Here is a 20,042-nt window from a genome sequence, read left to right as displayed (position 1 = left end):
ACTTGAAAATGCCAATTCTCAGGGCCCCGTCCCAGACTGAATGAATTAGGTTTTCTGAGGGTGGGTCCACAATATCTTTTTTAACAGGCCCTCCTGGAGGTTCTCATGTACATTTAAGTTGGAAAACCACTGCTTTATTCATCTGGCAAGGAGTGGAGGGGGGGCTTCTCTGGAGTAAAGGGTGGGTCCAGGGGCAGCTTTCAGGACTGCAGAGCCCACCAGCTCCAGGTAGGGCAGACCTCCCTGGGGACACCTGTATGCCTCTCCCCTTAGGTACCGTATATATCTATAAACTACTTTATTTCACTGTCCCAAACCCATACCGTTTCCTTTAAGCCTTGGACTTCCATAGTCAAAATGAAGGTTCAAGATGAAAATAAGATTCAGTTAGGAGGAAATAAACTTGAGTCGGCTACTCAGATGTTTGGAAGAGAGAACAATATGCTCTGATAAAGGGAAAGTCCCAGACTGGATTTGTGGGGGAGGGAGCATTTTGAACAGGCAAGAAGATGAGAAGGATTTTTATATACAAGATCTGTCCTGAAAAAGTCCAGCCATTATCAATAGAATGAGAACAGTTTGCATGACATCAGTGTAACCTGGAAGCCAAGGAAAATGGACTGGAATGAGCATGTGTGAACAATGATGACCTCACTGTACTAGTCAGCAGGGCAGTAGAGTCTGTAGAGTGAGCATGTATACTGTGTGGCCATTGCATTCAAAATGACTGAGTGAGTAGAGCAACAAATCCGCATTGAATTTTGTGTCAGCCTTGAACATTCTTCCATGGAAACTATTTGGATGATTCAGAAGGCTACAGCTATGGGCAGCTGGTGATGGGCAGCTTCCTCATGACAACATGCCCACTCATGCATCACGTCTCATATAGAGTTTTTTTGCAAAACATCAAATTACCCAGGTGACTCAGCTCCCCTACAACCCAGATTTGGCACCCTGTGACTTCTGGCTTTTTCGAAAACTAAAATCATCTTTGAAGGGGTGAGATTTCAGACTGTTGATGAGATTCAGGAAAATATGACGAGGCAGCTGATGGCAATTGGAAGAACTGTGTGAGGTCCCAAGGTGCCTACTTTGAAGGGGACTGAGGTGTCATTGTCCTATGTATAATGTTGCTTGCATCTTATATTTTCTTTAACAAATGTTGCCATTTTTCATATTGCATATCAGATACCTTCTAGGCAGACCTCATGCATGTAAGGCCCTATCCATTGGCACAAAGACCTTATTGAAATTAACACATCAGATAAAATAAAGATAATTCAGAAGTCAATAGACTGATCACACCCCACTTTGCTGGTTGAACCAGCTCAGTGGATGGGAAAATACTGCAGTACACCTCCAAATCACTTCACGCCAATAGACGTTGGTTCACTTGCAACTTCCTAGATGTGTATCCAAGGTTCCTGTGGATTTCTACAATTATTAAACATGTGTCTGATTAAAGAAGAAGAAAGTCATAACCAAACACAGAAAGTGTTTCTTATTAAGGCTGAATATTTATTTAAAAACACACATAAAACAATGTCTTTTTCCCAGTACCAAACCTACATTTGTTAAACAGTAATTGGGTCTTTCATTCACTGTCCCTCTTTACCTTTAAAACTGATATTTGTTAGGTGTTTTTTTCTCCTTTCTGGAAGAATGCATCAGAATTCACACAATGTCATTAGCAGATTTAGTTAGAATTTAGAAACTGAGAGGCAAATAAAATTAAAGTTGGGGTAAATTAGTGAGTAAAAGGTGCTAGAGTTGTGTGTGCTCATTAACTAAGTGTTGTTCTTCAATGTGTCAGCACTGACAACTGAAGCTTTGTTGTCTTAGAAGCATGGAGGAGAACAGGTGGACACCCAGGAGAGCAGAAAGGGAAGGTGGTGAGTGGGGTGCGAACCTCCAGGGAGGGGATGTGTAAACAACCATTTCTGGGATCACTCCCACCTTCTGGATACCGAGGCCACCGGGGGTGGGTGCCTGTCCTGTTTCTAGACTTTGGCAAATCTGTGCGTAGGAGACTTGGATGCCCGCGTCCAGTCATGAGTGTCTGTCTGCCTTAGTTCGTTCAGGCTCTAGGACAACAGAACCATAGACCGCATGGCATATAAATAACAGAAATTTATTTCCCACAGTTCTGGAGGCTAGAAGTTCTTTGCAAGCCACATAGCCTGTGGTATATGACTATAGCAGCCCAAATAGACTAAGACAACAATCACCTTTTGTACTTGACACAATTGGTCAAGAGGACAATACATACAAAGTATTGAAACAAAAAGAATCAATCAGGCTTGGATGATGAGATGGGGTCTGAGCTTTACTGTCGTGTGTGGTCTGGCCGTGGTGTTTATTGTACAGTCAGTCTCTCAGCTCTGTGAGGAATGGGTAACACTAGTCAAATAAGGCAGTAGTTCTCGAAGTCTGGCATGATGAGATTGAACTACACATGTTAAGAAAGAGAAGACAGATGATAGACACACACACACACACACACCCCAGTTAAAACTTCACAACTCTCTTTTCCTGTCCGCGCGCCCCACTCCAAGGTTCTTAGCTCTTTGGGAATTTCTCTTAGTCCTTTTATACTGTCAGGTGAGTAACTCACACATTGCAAATTGGTGCTTAATTCGTATTTATAGTTTTTTCTAGATTCCTTTGTTTATGTCTTTGGGTTGACTGTGACTAATAGCAAGATTTGTCTTCAGAGGAGAAGATAAGGCTCGTGGCCTACTCCCAGTGCTAATTGCCTAAAGCACTCTGGCAGGAACAACACATTAAGGATAATAGGGTTGGGGAATTGGGGAACATAAAACAAAGAAATGGACCAAGGGGCCCGTGTGGGCAGCTGAAGTCAGTGTGATGTGCTCTGTGGTTTCCCCAGCGTAGTGCCCATCCTCGGGAAGACGTGATTTACACTGAGCTGGTCCTTTACGGACTCCGGTTGCATCTCTCTCTGGGAAACTGCATTAGGTCTTTGGCAAGTGGTCTGGTCAGGATAAATCAATTTTGACAAAACTGTTTTCATTATTTGCTCTGAGTGGCCAATTAGAGATTATTGTTATTTTTATTTAAGTAACACTGTCTGCACCTATTTATTTAAAAAAAAATGGAAAATGAAAAGTTAATGCATTACCGCACTGAATTGTTCATTAACTCGTTTATTACCTAACGGCCAATAACTTAGTCTGCAGAGCAGAGGTTATTGAGCTTGGCTGCATATTAGAATTCCCATGCCCCCACCGCACCTCATAGTAATAAGTTAGAAATATTTGGGGAGGGACCCAGGGTATGAAAAACTCCTCAGGTGATTCCAATGTCCAGCCAAGGTTCAAAGTTGCTGATCTAGAATTAAGCTTTCTTGTTTAAATCCCAGAAACTCTGCTCACTAACTGCACAAGTTACTTAAACCCTCTGAACCTCAGTTTTCTCATCTGTAAAATGGCGATGGGAATTGCATCTGCCTCAAAGGGGTTTAGGGGGATTAAGAGAGATAATGCATGAAAATGCTGGTACAGTTTCTGACACGTGGTAAGTTATATATTAGCTTTACTGTTATTTCAAATATTATTATTTCTGTTACCATTATGCCTTATGGAAATACAGAAATAATAAAATATGATGAAATACTTAACTAATTATAATACTGGGAGGAATTATATTTTATGTAGCTATGAAGATAAAGTGATAGTGCTACGAGGAAAAAAGATTTATCTCAGGCATCATTGAAGTAGGAACAATTTAGTTGGGTCTCAAGTCTTTTCTATGAATAATCTGATCTAGGAAGAAGAAAATACATTAACAACTTAGCTGAAAACCTCATTTTAAAAAAGTAAAAGTAACCACTCAGTTTTGTTTTACTTATTTTTTTCCCATTTTTTATTCTTGGTGGGATGAGCGTGAATGAGGCAGATGAGGAGGACAGATTTAAATGTTGGTTCATGCTGCACTTTTGGAAAATCTCAGAGGAGAAAACCAAAATTGGTTAAGTCCATGATGTGCCTATCTGCCTGAGTAAAGAGAGATGAAAGGTGTTGATAGGCCAAGGTCTGTCATGTGTAGTTCCTTTATTGGGGATTTTACCCACAGCCCCTGCTTAGGGAGTCATAATTGGCATTGCCAATGTCTGCACAGGTAGTTTGATTCTGTCTGTATATCTTCACAGCCAGACATCTGTCTGACCAGGACAGGGCATTTTGTCTGTGGGCAGCCAATCCACGGCTGGGAAATGGTCTGCCGCATGGGCTACTGTGAAAGCGTTGACCCACCAGCAATAACTCTTCAGTTAGATCCAGCCTCATGCCTATCTTGGGAATGGCAAACTGGAGAGAGAATGAAGTGAGAACTTGTAGCAAAAATGGAAGGATGAATGGAGAGAGCCATGAAGCTGCAGAGGATAAGTGAAGTCAGAAGCCTTAACACAAAGAACATCCCAAGGAGAGTGATGTGGTCAGTTATTAGTATCGGAAGCCATAGAACATGAGACAGAAAAGTTGCAGTCATTATAAAGATATCAGATCAATGATTTCTACTTGTCAAAGAAGAGATGAAACATCGGGTGCCTAAAGCTTCCCTTATTCAATCTGTGCAGTTCCAGACCTGGGTCCTTCACTCTGCAAAGTCTACAGCTGTCCCAATGCCACCTGAAGTCTCACTTATCTTCACGCTTTCTCAGCTGCCTCTTCCCCTCCCCACATGACAGGAGACAGTAGCAAGGAGTCTCTGCTCCTTGAACAATTGAATGAATGAATGAATGAATGAACCTAAGAAAACTAGAACAAAGAAAATCTTTCCCCAATGGAATCTTACAAGTTTCATGGATTCTAAGGGAGTGAGTGCATGCTTCTGATCAAAGTTCTAACCAAGGTTAGTGGGACCTGAAGTTTGAACAGTTGGAATGGGCCTCTTTAAGACAAGGAGTTGAAATAATCTCATTTGCTGTATGTGAATACGTAGAATTAACTGGCACCTGAGTAAGCAGGGAACCCTAAAGCTGCAGCTCCTCTAGCGTCATGGTGAATCTGGTATGAAATGGAAGGGAGAAGAATACAAAGGAAAAGTGAAGTATTTCCAAGCATCATCTTATTCACTGTTTGCCTAGGCCTGACTCTGGCAGAAACTTTGGAAATTCTTGTTACTTATTGACAGTAGTGCTAAAGGAGTTTATGACTTTAGTAATTGGATTGGTCTTCCTTCAAAGACTTTTGGTCACATATGTGCCCTTAAAAAGTATATCTGTTAAAGTTATTATTGGAAATCAAGTATTTTTAATCTTTCTGAGGTCCTAATACATAGTATTTCATTCCAACGATATATAATATTGATCATCAAATAATTCTGTTCACTCACCAGTGGTAACACAGAATATCTTTACCAAGGTTTGCTTTTCTTTTTGGTACCCACTTTTTCCCAAAGGCTGAACATAAAATTTATTATTATTGATCTATCTTTCAGTATAGTGCAGAAATCTTTTGGATTAGATATTTTCATCTTTACTTGGTTTAGTTTTATACTTAAATTCCTACCGAAGCTGACTTGTCAAACATTTGGATAAGTATTGAAGAGATAATCTGTTTACTTCATCCTGCTATTTGCGGGTGACTAAATCCAATGTGAAATTTCTAGAATATTCATGTGTAATATTTCACTATGTTTAAAATTAGTTCTCCTTTATTCATTTAAACAATAAGAATTAATCCAGAGTCTTCTATGACTTCAATATTCTGCTTTGAGGTAAAAAGATAAATTATATATCCATAATCCCTGATTTCAACATGTGTTTATTTTAAACAAGATATAAATGCAGCCCACATGAAACCAACTATTATTACCTATAGGAGCTAAAGTATGGATGCTAATTCTGATGGCAACCGCATTAAGTTGTGTATGGCTAGACACAGGAGTGGGAGGTTAATATGAAGAGAGCAGCAGCGGGATGGTGGGGCAGAGAGACAGGAAGCCACTTGAGAAGAAACAAGGGGAAGAAGGGTGACTGAAGCTCACTGGCCATGGCAGAGGCTTGAAGGAAAATGTCCCGGTAGTGTGGGGGATCTGTGTGGAGGACTAGTGACAACAAAGATGAAATGAATAAGAAGCAGCAGGACTGATGTAAATCTTACGGATTTTTTTTTTTTTGTTACCGTAGTACAGGACATAAAGTCATTGAGATTTTTTGAGTGTGGGAATGACTTGACTGTGCTACCAAGGGTTAAACAGCACTGTGTTTACAGTCAAACAGATCAGTGTTTGATTAATGTCTCTGCAACTTACTACTTGTGTAACTTTGGAACGCACCTTTCCTTAAACTTCCTAAACCTGACTTCCTTCATCTATAAATAAACGGTGGTATTAATGGTTCTATGCTTCATAGTATTATTATGAATTTTTAATGAAGTAATGAATATAAACATATAGGACTGGCATCTGGGGACATAGTAAAAACTCAATGTATAATAACTTCTGTCATGATTTCCAAAGTTACAATCCAGTATGGTTAGTGTTGCAGTGTCGCTCATTACCCAAATGGGAGAACAGCGAAGATTTTTGTTTTTGTTTTTCAAATGTATTGAGTTTAAGACAAAAATGAAGCATGTAATAAGATGTTACCAATGAAAGCAATATATGTATTTTTAGGTCGCATTATTTTATTTAGGTCCCTGGATAACACAGAATAGTTTGTGATAGTATAGATTTGGATGCACCGTTTATACACAGTAAAGAGAAATAAAAATTTAAACAATTAGCAGATTAATTTTCATCTCAATTTGTACCTTTCATTGCAACCTAAAAACACTGATGAGTTGTGATTGCTTAACATGAGCCATTTGGATAAGTGCATTCACTCGGGGGTTAGTAGAATCCATGCTGGGAGATGCAAGGAGGAGGCTCTATTTTGGATGTGAGCTCTTCTGTCCAATTACTTTATCATACTCTGCATCTGAGAGGTTACAGAAAGGGCTAGGATTGAATTGAGGACAGGAAACAGGCTACAGATGGGTCAGGGCTATATCAAACTCGCTGTTTTTTCCATTTTCAGCCTGATCTATGCGACCAACCAAAAAGAAAGGAGAAGGGAGGAAAATCTAAATTCTGGGTTCAGATCAAAATGTACTGACTTTGATTCTTTGATGAAGAAGGGGACTAGTAGCCCTGGTTGGCGTGGCTCAGTGGATTGAGCGTGGGCTGCGAACCAAAGTGTCGCAGGTTCGATTCCCAGCCAGGGTACATGCCTGGGTTGCAGGCCATGACCCCCAGCAGCCGCACATTCATGTTTCTCTCTCTCTCTCTCTTTCTCCCTCCCTTCCCTCTCTAAAAATAAATAAATAAAATCTTTAAAAGAAGGGGACTAGTTATGACATATAAAAGTTAAGTTGAATGTCCCCTAGTTCTTGGTAGAGTTCAGAAGCTGAATATTTGCCTTGTGTATTTGTCTTTGTTCCTTCTTTGAAAAAAAAAAAAACAAAACAACTCAGCCAGTAATTTTGATGTTCCCTGTTCAAATATTGATCACCCGCATCTCTTCCACATGCTTGAATGCAATGCCAGAATGGCTGCATATTGAAGCTGTGTCATTGTTTTCAGTGCTTAAACAAGACAGGGGAACAATCTCTTCCCCAGCAGCAGAGCGAATTGTGATGCTAGAATCCCTTAGCCTCCACCAGGTCCCCGAGAAGCTAACTGAAGTGTTTCTTCCATACTCTTCCGCCAAGTACATCCTTTTACCCCCCACAGATGGATACAATTTCTCCTTTATATATATTTCATTCTTCAGTTGAAGCAGTCAAGGAAATGATTTTCCCTGCTGCTTGCCCCACTGACTTACAGCCCTCTGTCTGTGTGAGATCCAGCTTGATGAGATTTTCTTTGTCATTGCTGCTGAAGAATCTGTTTCTTTGGAGTTCTACCTAGAACTATGTTGTGCCACCTGCAAAACTTCCTGCCCTCTTGTGCGGTCAGCAAACCCCACTTCCCCCCTCCATTTGCAGCTTCACTGTATAATATCAGATATTTCCCTGGAACTTGGACTCCGTGGAATAGGTGTTGTCAAACATACCAAAATTCTTATTTTTATGTTTTAACTATTGATAGTATTTACAAGTAGAGAAGACATTCTCCCTGAGGGTTTATCGTCTGGGGAAAAAATAGAAAGCAAACAATCAGATCTCAAAAATGGTAGCCAATTGGCTACTTCGTTATCAGTGGGATGAGACCCTGTTTTTTTGCTTTTGTGTGTGTGTTTTGTTTTGTTTTGTTTTGTGTATGACTCTTAGAGGAAAAAGAAAGAAGAGAAAAAACATTGCTACCACTCCCCAGGGGCCCGAGGAGTATGGGCACAAGCTTCCCTCTTCTGGTTCTCTAGTCCATCCTGCTAGCAAGGACTCTTCAGGCCTATGTTCTCAGCCCCCTCCCCTCCCCCACTGCCACTGTAGAAATCAGGAAGCTTTCTACAGCTCCTGGGCCAATGGTGGGCGGAATTAAACCCACTCTCAGAGCATTGTTTGAATGGCATCTAGTTCCTCTGGTGCCACAGAATCTGAGGAGCTGCAGCCTCGCCTGGACTAGACCAGCTGGAGCCCAGGGATGCCTACTCATGGGTTTTCTGGAAGTGGCAGTCACATCCCTCCTGTACCTCATGCCCTAAACCTGTCTGGGAATTACATTGTCTCCCTTACTTGCCCACCTTTGAATTCAGTCCTGTGGAATTTTGACCTTGTCTGAAGATGGGAGAAAGTGCAGGTAAACATTTCCCTAATCATATATTCTGCTAAATCTTTTGTCTATGTCAGGAGCCTATACTATTTGAAACTCAAAGCCAAGAGTCAATTCTTTCATTCTTTTTTTCTCCTATGCTTTTTCTTCTCCATGTGCTGAAAGCAGGGAAACATTTAGGAGTAATAAAATATCAGAAATGAAAACTATAATTAATTAAAAAAATAAAAATATTATTCCTTTATAGTAGTTAATAATATATTAACAAACAAGAGCGGTTTGTTCATTCTGATGATTAAGAATCGTTGTAACATAAGAAGTTCATCAGACTAGAAGAGACAATTGAACTAACATTTCAAGTGATTGCTCTGTCCATCTGTATTGTGTAAAGAAATTAAAATATGGTAATAATTGCTTTTACCCTTAAAAATAATCTTGCAAGTTACCCAATTATTTCCAGTTTAGAGATGACAAAGTTGAGGCTCAAAACAGGAAGCACTTAGCATCACGTCCACAAATAAAATACGTTTGATACAGAACTAAACTTCAGATCTGTCAATCTGCCTTCACGGTCTGAGCTCGTTTCCTGGTGCCACACTGAAGGAACAAATGACTGAGTTGCATACGTTGCATCCAGACCAATTGGGAAAGTTATATTTGGAGCAGAAGCAAAGAGCTCTTTATGGTGGTATTGGGTTTCATTTGTGAACCACTATTTATTGGGTGTTTTTATGTGCATAACATTGTGCCAGATAACGAGAAGGAAGCCAGGTAGTTGTAAGACACCGCCCCTACCATGAGAAGGGAACTCATAAAGCAGGGACAGAGACAGCACGGACCGAATGCCTGTGAAGCACTACAGTGGGTCCAAGAGAAGCAAAGAGAAATTGATCTTGAGATCTCTCTGGGGGAAGCAGAGAAATCTTTGCAGAGGAGTTCGCCATTGAATGCACTGAGAGGGAAGAGGGCGTGTGAAGTCTAAGAGCTCTGCATTGCCAGAGAGTTTCTAGAATGTATTTAGTAATATTCATTGTATCAGTAAGTGTGCTTGATTATGATCTGAGCACCTTGTAAACATTTTTAGCTTTCTAACATTTACATCATATTTTAATTCACGATATCTACAGTGAAGCAAGAGTCATAAGAATCAGGTTTACATGGTTCGTAAGTGTCCTATGTAAATTATTAATAAAACGACCAGAAAATCACTCCTCCCAAAGGGAGCTGCTATGTAGTTATATGTTTTCATAGGTGAAAGTGGTCCTGGAAAATTTTTAGTTCAATGTTTCTCAAACTTCAGTAGGTAGAAACCTCCTTTTAAAGGACAACTTTCCCTCAAATGTCAAATATGAAATTATATTTATTAACATTTTATTTAAATTTCTACAAAGAGAAAACATAAAACTCTTTATGTTTAAAGATTGTAAACAACTGCAAAGCCTAAAACTCTCACTCATCCATGCAATATAAGATAAACGACAAGGCAGAGAAATCTAAAATAACTGGCAATATTATGACAGAAGATTATGGTGCTGTCAAGAGAAGGCACACATTTGACCTACTTACTATCATAGACAGGTCATGTGTAACTCAATGCCTTTAGCGTTTTTCTCCTCCCAAACTCCAGCAAACCCTTCCGTGGTACAGTGATCTGTGATGGAGTTTGGCTTTCCTTGTTGTGGGTGCATGGTTTATATAGTCTGGTTCTTTCTGTCCTTAGGAGTCCCGGCAAGTGGAGCAGCACCATCAAAGCAGTCATAAAGACTGAAATCTAATGGCTATCCTCTGGTCATCCTGAGGATGCAGACTATGGCGCTATTTGTTTCTGGAAACAATCGTCAAATTGTTTGCCTCAAATCTGAAAGCCTCATGAAAGCCTCAAATTTGAAATTGTAATTAAAATGTAGCCACAATCAATAAACTCCTGGAGACCTAAATTCTAATCCAATTACTTCACTTTGGAGATGGAGCTAAAATGATGTACAAAGGATCAAATATTTGACCTCAGAGTTCATAGTTAAGAGTAGAACTTGAACTACGTGGAGAATTCACTAGGTTTCAGAACATTCAGCATCATCCCTAAATGATGAACTTGTGTATTTTTTGTCACAAAAATATGGATATAAATAATAACATCTGTTTTCCTTATACCCTTTTTCTTTAAAAATTTAAGTCTTTGCTTACTTTTTTAAGAGAGTAGTTTCAGGAAAGCAAGCCTTGAATTTTGAAAAGCAGCTAAGATCAAAAGAACGGAAGATCAGAAGGAAATCACAGACAGAACAGAAGGAAAAAACCCATATTTCAAGATGCTCCACAAATTGAAATTTTGGGTGGAATACATCTGAAAAATATCTCCTCTGATACAAGATCTCATTGAATGCAGAAAAACAGGTAAAATTAAAAGAAATCTTTGTAGTTACATTGTCCATAATCTACTAAGGATAAGTCAGCAACCAATTTACTTGGAGATACACACGCATGTGTGCGTGTGTGTAATTATATTACATTGTCCTGTGTCAACTTCCCTCCTGGAGGAATTTTTCTAATTCCTGTTCACCAGGGTGCACACAGACAATGGATGGCAAGATGAGTCTCAGGTGCGTTCTCGTGATGTTGGTGCACTCGGGCCTCCTGAACTTGGCTTCTTCACCTGTGCCCCTACCTCTTTACCGCCCTTAGCCTTCGCTACACTTTCTCTTATCTAACATTTTTTAAAAGGAACTAACTTCAGTCACTTGAAGATCAGAATGAACTTAAAACGGAGTTCTGTGTTGAAGAGCACCTCTCTCTGATCTGAGCCATATATAGATTATAGATTTTTCATAATTTTAGTAATGTTAGTTTTACAACTATTTATACTATTTGTTTTAACAGCTTTGCTGACATATAATTTATGAACCATAAAATGAACATGTTTAAGTGTTAAACATTCAATAGAATTTTTCATATTTACCTGTTTATTAGTACAAACCAGTAATAGAACATTTTTAGTTGCTACCTGTCTCTGTACCTTCCTACCTCTAAGCAACAAGTAGTCTAGTTTCTGTATTTATATGTTTGCCCTTACTTTGGACATTTTATATAAATGGAATCTTATGTTCCTGGCTTGTTTCACTGAGTGTGATGTTTTTTGAGGCTCATCCATGTTGCAGCAGCTATTAAGATTTTGCTCTTCTTAATTGTTAAATCATGTGTCCTTGTATGGGTATACCACCCTTTGTTTATTCACCTGCTGGGCATCTGGGTTGTTTCCATGGTGGGGCTGTTATGAATAAAGTTGCTATGAATGTTTCCATACAAGCCTTGGTGTGGACATACAGTTTCTCTTCCTGTGGGAAGACACCTAGGAATGGAATTGTTGAGTCGCACAGTCATGTGCTGTCTATGTTTCACTTTTTAAGGCATGCTATTTGTTTCCTTGATAGAATTGTGTGCTGTTTTGTTTTAATTTTGAGACATTTGGTGGTTCATGGCTGAATGGAAATTGTCAAAAGCTTTGTGGAAGACATGTCACTTTGTCCCATTGTTTGCTCGGCTTTGAATTGGTGGTATACTCCCAGGACAGAAGGACGGGCAGGCAGAGCCCCTTTCCTCTGAAAGAGAAAGAGAGGAGTGGACTCTCATTCACTCCTGCCCCCGTGACGTCTGGGTCAGGCCCCACAGCTCTTTGTTGTGCTGCACAGAGAGAAAATGCTAAGAGGCTTTATTAAACAATGAGGAATTGCACCTTCTCCTGAAAATTAAAGTTATTTTCAGTGAGACAAGAGCATACAAAGAGAGAACCAGATATATATGTATGTATATACTTAATATCTAAATTATAAAATATAAGGAAATCTACATTCAGAAGAACTGTTTTCAAATTAATTTTCAAAGAACCTGCTTTAATGCTTTGGATCATTATACTTGTTAGTTTCTATAATTTAGTTATTATATTTGGTGTGCAAATAAATAGATATGTGACAAAGACAATACATAGTGGCAAAGAAAATAAAAGCTGAAGAAGCCTAAGATGAGTATAGACTGTTAAACAGCCTGTTACCTGCATAGGAACATTAGGGCCCTTTTAGAAGAAAAAAAAATGTGACTCTTAATACAATATTAACCAGAAAAGGTAAACAGCTGTGTGATAGTCAGACCTCTCCAGAGAGTCTAGGGGTTTTTCATTTTGTTTTAGTCAAACACAAGGATAAGCCATGCGGCATACTCAGATTCGTAAGCATACTCGATAGGATATTGGAGTGTATACATTATGTATAAGGATTTGTCCAATTTCCCTTTGCTGGCTTCTTGGGAATTTTTGTTTCAGCATCTGTGCCGAATTTCCGTGGCCATGGCATGCAGCAGGGCATTAGAGCTGAGCAGCGGTGAGTGTGCACAGAAGTTCTCACAAATAACACCTGCAGCAGCTGCCTCTTCAGAGCTCCCTGTGGACAGTATCGTGTGTATTAAAGTGACATATAGTTAAATGAAATAAAACCACATAAGGGAATAAACAAAAAAATGCAAAACTAAAATTTCTCTTGAGTGGTGTTAGCCGTGGGGGATATGGAGAAAACTTTAATGATTAAACTAGAATAATTTTCTTACACACTAGCAAAGCACGGGGTACACATGTACAGCTGTAGTTTGTACTCTAGTTATTGCAAAGCAACACGGTTAATTATATTTTATTTAATTGATATTTTAACTGAACTAACTTCATTGAATTTTACTTAGTTGATATTTGTTTTTAAAGAACCAGGTTTCTCTGTAACGTTGGATTACGTGCACACTTATCCTGAGTGATAAAGATAACATTGGGTCAAAAAGAGGTTAAGTGAAGTGACAAACTTTTCCGTCTTTTATTAATTTCAGAAAAATAAGGTAACCTTCACTGAAATTGAGAACAGGCTGGCAGTAACCAGAGGGGAGAGGAGAGGGAATTTCAGGGGAAAAGTGGAAGGGTTTGAAGGAACAAGTATAAAGGACACATGGACAAAAACTAGGGGGCGTGGAAGCAGGAGGGAGGTGGGGAGGGCTGGGGGGGTGGGCTGGGATGGGGGTAAAAGGCAGAAAACTGTACTTGAACAACAATTAAAATAAATAAATAAATAAATAGAATAAGGTAGCATTACCTTTTATTTTTATTTTTTATTTTGGGGGAAGAAGCAATATTTTAACCACATGTTTCTGCAGTGAGACCCTCTTTGCTTCTCCTTGCGTTGGGAAAACTCAAACCAAAGATTTCCCAAATGGGCCTAGTCAGTCATCACATTCCCTCTGGGTCTGCTCACCATCTAGACATCGGTGAATGGTCTCACACACACACACACACACACACACACACACACCATTCCCTAAGCTGCCGGTGTCTGATCCCTGCCTTAACTGATATACCTACCACCCTCCCTATTACGGACATTTGAAAAATTAGCCTATTTTAATCCTCCCCTTGCCCTCCCTCATGCCCCAATTAATTTCTGAATTTTAGCCTTCTTGCTGTTCTGTTTCGTACAATCGCTGGTACGTTTTCATCTTACTGCTCCAGCAGTAAGGAGCACGATCAAGTGATGGTAAGGTCCAGGATTCTTGGTTCCTAATCCAAGATCTGGAACTTCTAGTTGTGTAAGCCTGGGCAAGTTTCTCATCCTTCGTGCCTCCTCATCTGTGCTCTGGGGAAGTAGATGCCGGCTGTTGGCAGGAAGTGGCAGCTCTTCTCCGTGTGAATGTCTCTGTAACACTGCTTGAGTTTTCTCCCAGTGTGGCGGCTGGCTTCCCCCAGAGCACGTGGTCCCAGAAAGCACAAGGCAGGAGCCACAGGATCTTTTACAACCCGGTCTCCGAGGTCAGACAACTTCATTTCTGTAGTTACCTATTGATGGTACAGGACGGTGTGGGACCTCGTGCAGAAGGCGTGAATGCCGGCAGGAGGCAGGGCTCACTGAGGCCATCGTGGGGGCCAGCTACAGCTCCTATTCATAGTGCTTTCGCCCTACGTCCAGCTTTCTTCTTCTCTTCTCTTCTCTTGGGTTACGCTCCCCACTGAGCTTCACCTTACATCTCTCACACCCCCACCAATGTGAAGCCGTACCAGCACACATCCTCAGCAGTTTTTACGTTCCTCTTCTACAGGTCAGTTGTTATCTTTTTGCCACATCAGAAGCTAATATCTTCTTTGGTCATATATTTTCACTTTAGATAATAATTGTCTTTGTATGAGTAAGTTTTAATCTTCTGTACTCAAATCTGTACAAAAATACTAACAGTACTTTCGTAATTTCTTTTATCATGCAAAAAAGTTACTACATTTCTCTAAAAAACTTATATTAGTTCTATTTTGGACTAGAATGTTATTATTTCTAAATGAAGTTTTGAATCATTTGGAATTTGTTTTGCCATCTGTACCGAGGTGTAGCTCTAGGTTTATATAAAAAGCTTTTCTTCTAATTTTTGTGATATCTTGCTTATTTTTATTTCGCACCTTATCCTGGTCTCCATTCACCAACTTTTGTAAGTAGAACATTATTTTGTAAATAGGGCATTACTTATCCTTTATAAAAACTTTGTCCTTTATTTACAATTTGCCCATACTAACTGTGTGCCTCTGAGGCATAAAATCTAGGCTTATAAACACGCATTTGATTGAGTTCGATCCCCAAAACTGAGTTTTCAGAGGTTTTTGTTTGTTTGTTTTTCTATCCCTCTCTCACTGAGATCACATCTTGAAGTCAAGGGAGCTCTTTTGGGTACACTGATGTTTTGGCTGTGATGACATTTCTTGCTTGTGATTGCAGGTACAGTGATAACTGTTCAATTGCTTCTGTAATTTTGGAGGGTGCTTTGCATTCAGCTTATGTTGCCCTTCAAATCAGGTAAAAAATGAGAGTCAAAGCTTTTATTATTGGAATACAAGCTAAGTCACATTCTGACTGTAATTAAGGGCTATTAGCAAGGTAACTCATTTTCCTGCAAACTGGAAGCCAGTTACGTCCGGATTTGGAGGCACCGTAACAGCACCTGCTACTGATATGCCGTGAACTCCACTCTGATGAGGTGCTGTGGGCAGCACAGATTTATTTTTTTTAAACAATGTTACCTGCTTAACTTTAAAACTTTTATTGGAGGAAGTCTCAAAAGGAATCTTCCTGGTGGGAAGCAAGTGATTTGTGCAGGGATGTACTTTTGTGAATATGTACCTATAGCCTTTTTCATTATTCATCTTTGCTTACAACATGGTCTCAAAACTTTTGTGTCTTTGAGGTGTTTCCTAGTGGCAAGGTGCTTCTGTGCCTTTGAATGGTGTGTTCTAACCTCTCTCTTACACTTCTGCATAAAAGTTCTTTTCTGACAATTTCAGATGTCATTGTCACATTATGTATAGGCATTTGTGCCATTGTTTCTAGACTAGATTGCAAGTTGGTGCTTAGTTGGGGGTTTTCCAGGGACCTGGCTAGTCAGTCATTCCTCCTGTCTGCTGGCTCTTTGTCAATTTCTATCATGAAACCAAACCCCCTGCCACTTCACAGTCCTTTCATCTGGGACCTGGAGCACTGCAGGGAGGCAGAGGGAACCGCGGGGCTTGCTGCTCATTGGTCCTCTCTCCTTCTGCTGACAGGCATTGCAAGAAATCTCTGCATGTGGTTGAGGATGGCAGGAGGAGGGGAGGAATCACAACAGAAACTGATGCCTAGTGCCGATGACTGTGACTCCAGATACTCAAGTTCGTTCTTTAGCCATAACATAACATTTGCAAAACAAAGTGGATAGGGAAAAAATACAGACTTCTCTGGCTTTGGAACTTGTAATGGATTGCATAGGTGACTTCCAAATGGCATATTTTTAGGCTGGTAGATAATTAAGCAGATGACTGTGGTTTTTAGAGCAACCCCTGCCAAGGTCTGTGGAGACATTAGTCCTTGAATTCTCCATCTTCAGGAGAATAGACAGCGCTCAGCCTGCTTTGTGGATGGCAGTAACTACTACCCGTGGTTTCTGTGAGGATTAAACAAGTTGATCATGGAAGGTACCTTTACGCAGGGGTGTCCAACCTTTTGGCATCGCTGGACCATAGTGGAAGAGGAAGAGTTGTCTTGGGCCACACAGTAAAATACACAAATGCTAACAGAAACTGATGAGCAAAAAAAAAAGGTTTTATGTGAATTTATGATTTTGTGTTGGGCCTCATTCATAGCCATCCTGGGCCACGTGCCGCCTGCGGGCTATAGTTGGACAGCCCTCAAGAGTACCTGATATATAACAAATGCTCAATACATGGCCATTATCTATAACTTAAATTTTTCCATGGATATTCAATACATGGCATTAAGTAAACTGGACTAGACAGGAAGCTGGGGGCAGTAGGTGCTGCAAAGTTTTCACGGCTGGACAGACCTGATTCTGCATCCTGGCCTTGTTGTTTGCTAACTCCGTGACTTGGACCACCACTCACACTGTCCGAATCCCAGTTTCTTCAACACTGTAATGGGAATAACAGTTGCTCCTCCTCACATTATGAGGCTTACATGAGGTTTATGTAAAAGGTACATCCACATGTCAAATGGAAGGCGTGGTACCTGCAAGCACTCCATAGAGGGAGTTCCTTGTTACAGGCTTTAGGTGACCTGAATTCAAGCCCCTGCCTTTCCATGCACTAACTATGAGATCTTCCTGAAACTACTTCATTCTCTCAGTCCTCAGCGTTTTCTTTTGTTTTTCCCGGAAAAGGAAGCAAGATGAAGTTGCTACCGAACAGCATATGGGGCCCTGCTGCCCACCGCCACCCTCTAGGCAAACTTCCGGAGGCAAACTTCCGGAGGCAAACTTTTGGTGATAAGGGAAAGGAGTCTATTCAAAAGCTACACAATTTTGAAACCTAAACTCTTTAACTCTTTAGTTACAGTTTTAATTACTTAAGCTTAGAAATCAAGGCTAATATCTTCAACACATGAGTTCTCCTATCGTTCCGCCTGTTAGTTTTTAATAATCTAATTTCTATAGGGTTTGTTTAAAAACTAAAGCAGTGTAAGATACAAAAGCTTGCCCTGGCTGGCGTAGCTCAGTGGATTGAGTGCAGGCTGTGAACCAAAGTGTTCCAGGTTCGATTCCCAGTCAGGGTACATGCCTGGGTTGCAGGCCATGACCCCCAGCAACCGCACATTGATGTTTCTCTCTCTCTCTCTTTCTCCCTCCCTTCCCTCTCTAAAAATAAATAAATAAAATCTCTAAAAAAACATACAGAAGCTACACAATTTTGGAAGAAAGGCAGGCTTCTGCCTCAGAGCTCATCCCCTCTAAAACAGCCGAAGAAGAGCAGCCCTGCCACCCTCTGCCAGGCCTACCCAACCCCAGGTTGCACCTAGAATTTCTTCTCCCATCCAAAATCCATCCAGTGCGGGGATGGATTTGGGAAATCTTTGGGAAACGAAGGCAGCTGCAGGAAAATCATGCAGGTATCCCGGAGGAAAAGAGCCCTTCTTTTATTTTACATCTCCTGGCCCACCAGTAGTGAGCCCTGGAGACATTCAGCTTCTCAGCCAATCCCGTCCTGGACTGTTTAGCACGGCCTCCGGCAACCTCCTCCTAGGGTGCCTTCCCATTCCACCCCAGTGATCTGACCGGATCTCCCTGTATCAGAATGGTATTCAGTATTTGTGCAGATATGTACTCTACCACTTATATTGTTTTATTAGCACCTATTTTTTTAAAAATAGTTATTTCTTGAGTCTTCCATATTTTAACTCTTAAGAGTCATTCATGGTTGTACATCTGGAGCCTAGCACAGTGCCCCACATATAAAACGTGCTCAGTAAACGGTAAGTAAAGGAATGCATGCTAAGGTGGAAACACATTTCCGTAAGAGTAATGTATCAACAACATTCAAGGACAGAGAAACAGTGGCAGCTCTCGTTTCACACAAGTGATGGCCAGGCATTAGAAAATTGGAAGTTGGTTGAACAAAAAGTTCCCAAGGGTATTAAGGAGGAATAGCATTTTTCTCTGCATGAAATTACTCCTAACACAATTACATGTGACCAAATCAAATTTACTTTCCTTGCCATTGAAGCGTGAGATGTAATTGGCACTGGCTCCATTAAAATTGGTCTGTCTTTGCTCCATAATTTTTGTAAATTTAGCAGAGTAATATTTTCTTATTAGTCATTTATCCAATTTTTCTCAAACAGCATTGAGGAAAAAAACCACATCATTGGTAATGATTTAACCTTGTAATATACATTTTATACCAAATATGATTACTTTTCAAAGTGAAATCCAACAAATAATACTAAGATCTATAAATGCAAAAATTTATTCTGAGGTTTTTAAAAATAGCTTTATTGGAAAAAAAGTACTGCCATAAAACTATTTGTGATTAAAAATAATTTGAAAATAGCTGGGAGAAAAATCAAACCTTTGTTTTTTAAGGTGGAAGGTAAGGTGGAAGGTCCTAGACATCTGAACTAGCTGGTGTCACGTGCATTGTCCTTAAAATATCTCTTTGAAGCTAGTTTATCTCTGTCACCTACCTGACCTTCAGGGTTATATGTTGCTGCTTTTGTCAGCATTCACATGCCTCTGACTGTGTGCATCAGGTCTCCTATTGTCCATGTCTCAGCAACATGTGTAAAGTTTTGTTGCCTTGTTCATTCAGTAAAGAACCACTGAGCACCTCGATTTGTGTCGTGCTTGGGTAGATGATGCCAACTGACATCATTGCGATGGCCACCCTGATGGAGCTCAGAGTGCAGTGAGACAGGCATTGTATACATAGGCACATAGGTCAATATAGTGACAATTTGAGGTGAGCAACATGAAGCGAGAGGACAGGGTGTGTGTCTAAAAAAAAAACAATGGCTGGGACCAGAGTTGCAGGGCTGTTGGTCTGGAATGGCAAGATCAGAGAGCATATTTCTGGAAGAAGGGGGTTTGTCCCAAAATCTGTAAGCTGATGAGTTAAAGAAAGATTGTGGTGAGGACAGTGAGTTGCAGAGAATTTCAGATAAATGAGAGACTATATCCAAAGAACAGAAATTGGAAGGGTGTGTGCTCATGAGGCGACCCAGGAGATTTAGCAGGGATGATGTTGTTCAGGAGCTTGGGTGATGTGATCACATTCACATTGGGACATGTCATGGGTGAAATGTGGAGAAGGGACTGGGTAGCCAAGAGTTCAAGGGAAGATACAAGTTGGGAGACTACAGCTTCCACAGCCTAGAAAGAGGTGGAGGCCTCATGCACCAAGGGGGGAGTGGGGAGTACGGAGAGAAGGGTGCAAACTGACACGTGTCCAAGTCCGTGTTGCCTTGTGGCCTTCCCCATTTGTGCACTTGTTGACATCCAGAAACTGA

The 20,042-nt window shown here is 40.4% G+C and overlaps 1 protein-coding gene and 1 long non-coding RNA gene across 5 annotated transcripts in view; both read left to right on the top strand.

The window, feature by feature from the left end:
• The window catches only part of KCNIP4 (potassium voltage-gated channel interacting protein 4), a 927,129-nt gene that overhangs the window by 650,003 nt on the left and 257,084 nt on the right, over positions 1–20,042 (top strand). The gene's annotated exons all lie outside the window — the stretch shown is intronic.
• Positions 3,624–8,139, top strand: LOC118499136. The gene is made up of 2 exons (XR_004901656.1): positions 3,624–7,149; positions 7,356–8,139. It is a non-coding gene; the product is annotated as an uncharacterized LOC118499136 (long non-coding RNA).

This window comes from Phyllostomus discolor, chromosome 1 (assembly GCF_004126475.2).
Source record: "Phyllostomus discolor isolate MPI-MPIP mPhyDis1 chromosome 1, mPhyDis1.pri.v3, whole genome shotgun sequence".
Lineage (NCBI taxonomy): Eukaryota > Metazoa > Chordata > Mammalia > Chiroptera > Phyllostomidae > Phyllostomus > Phyllostomus discolor.
This window is presented reverse-complemented; position numbering and strand designations above follow the sequence as displayed.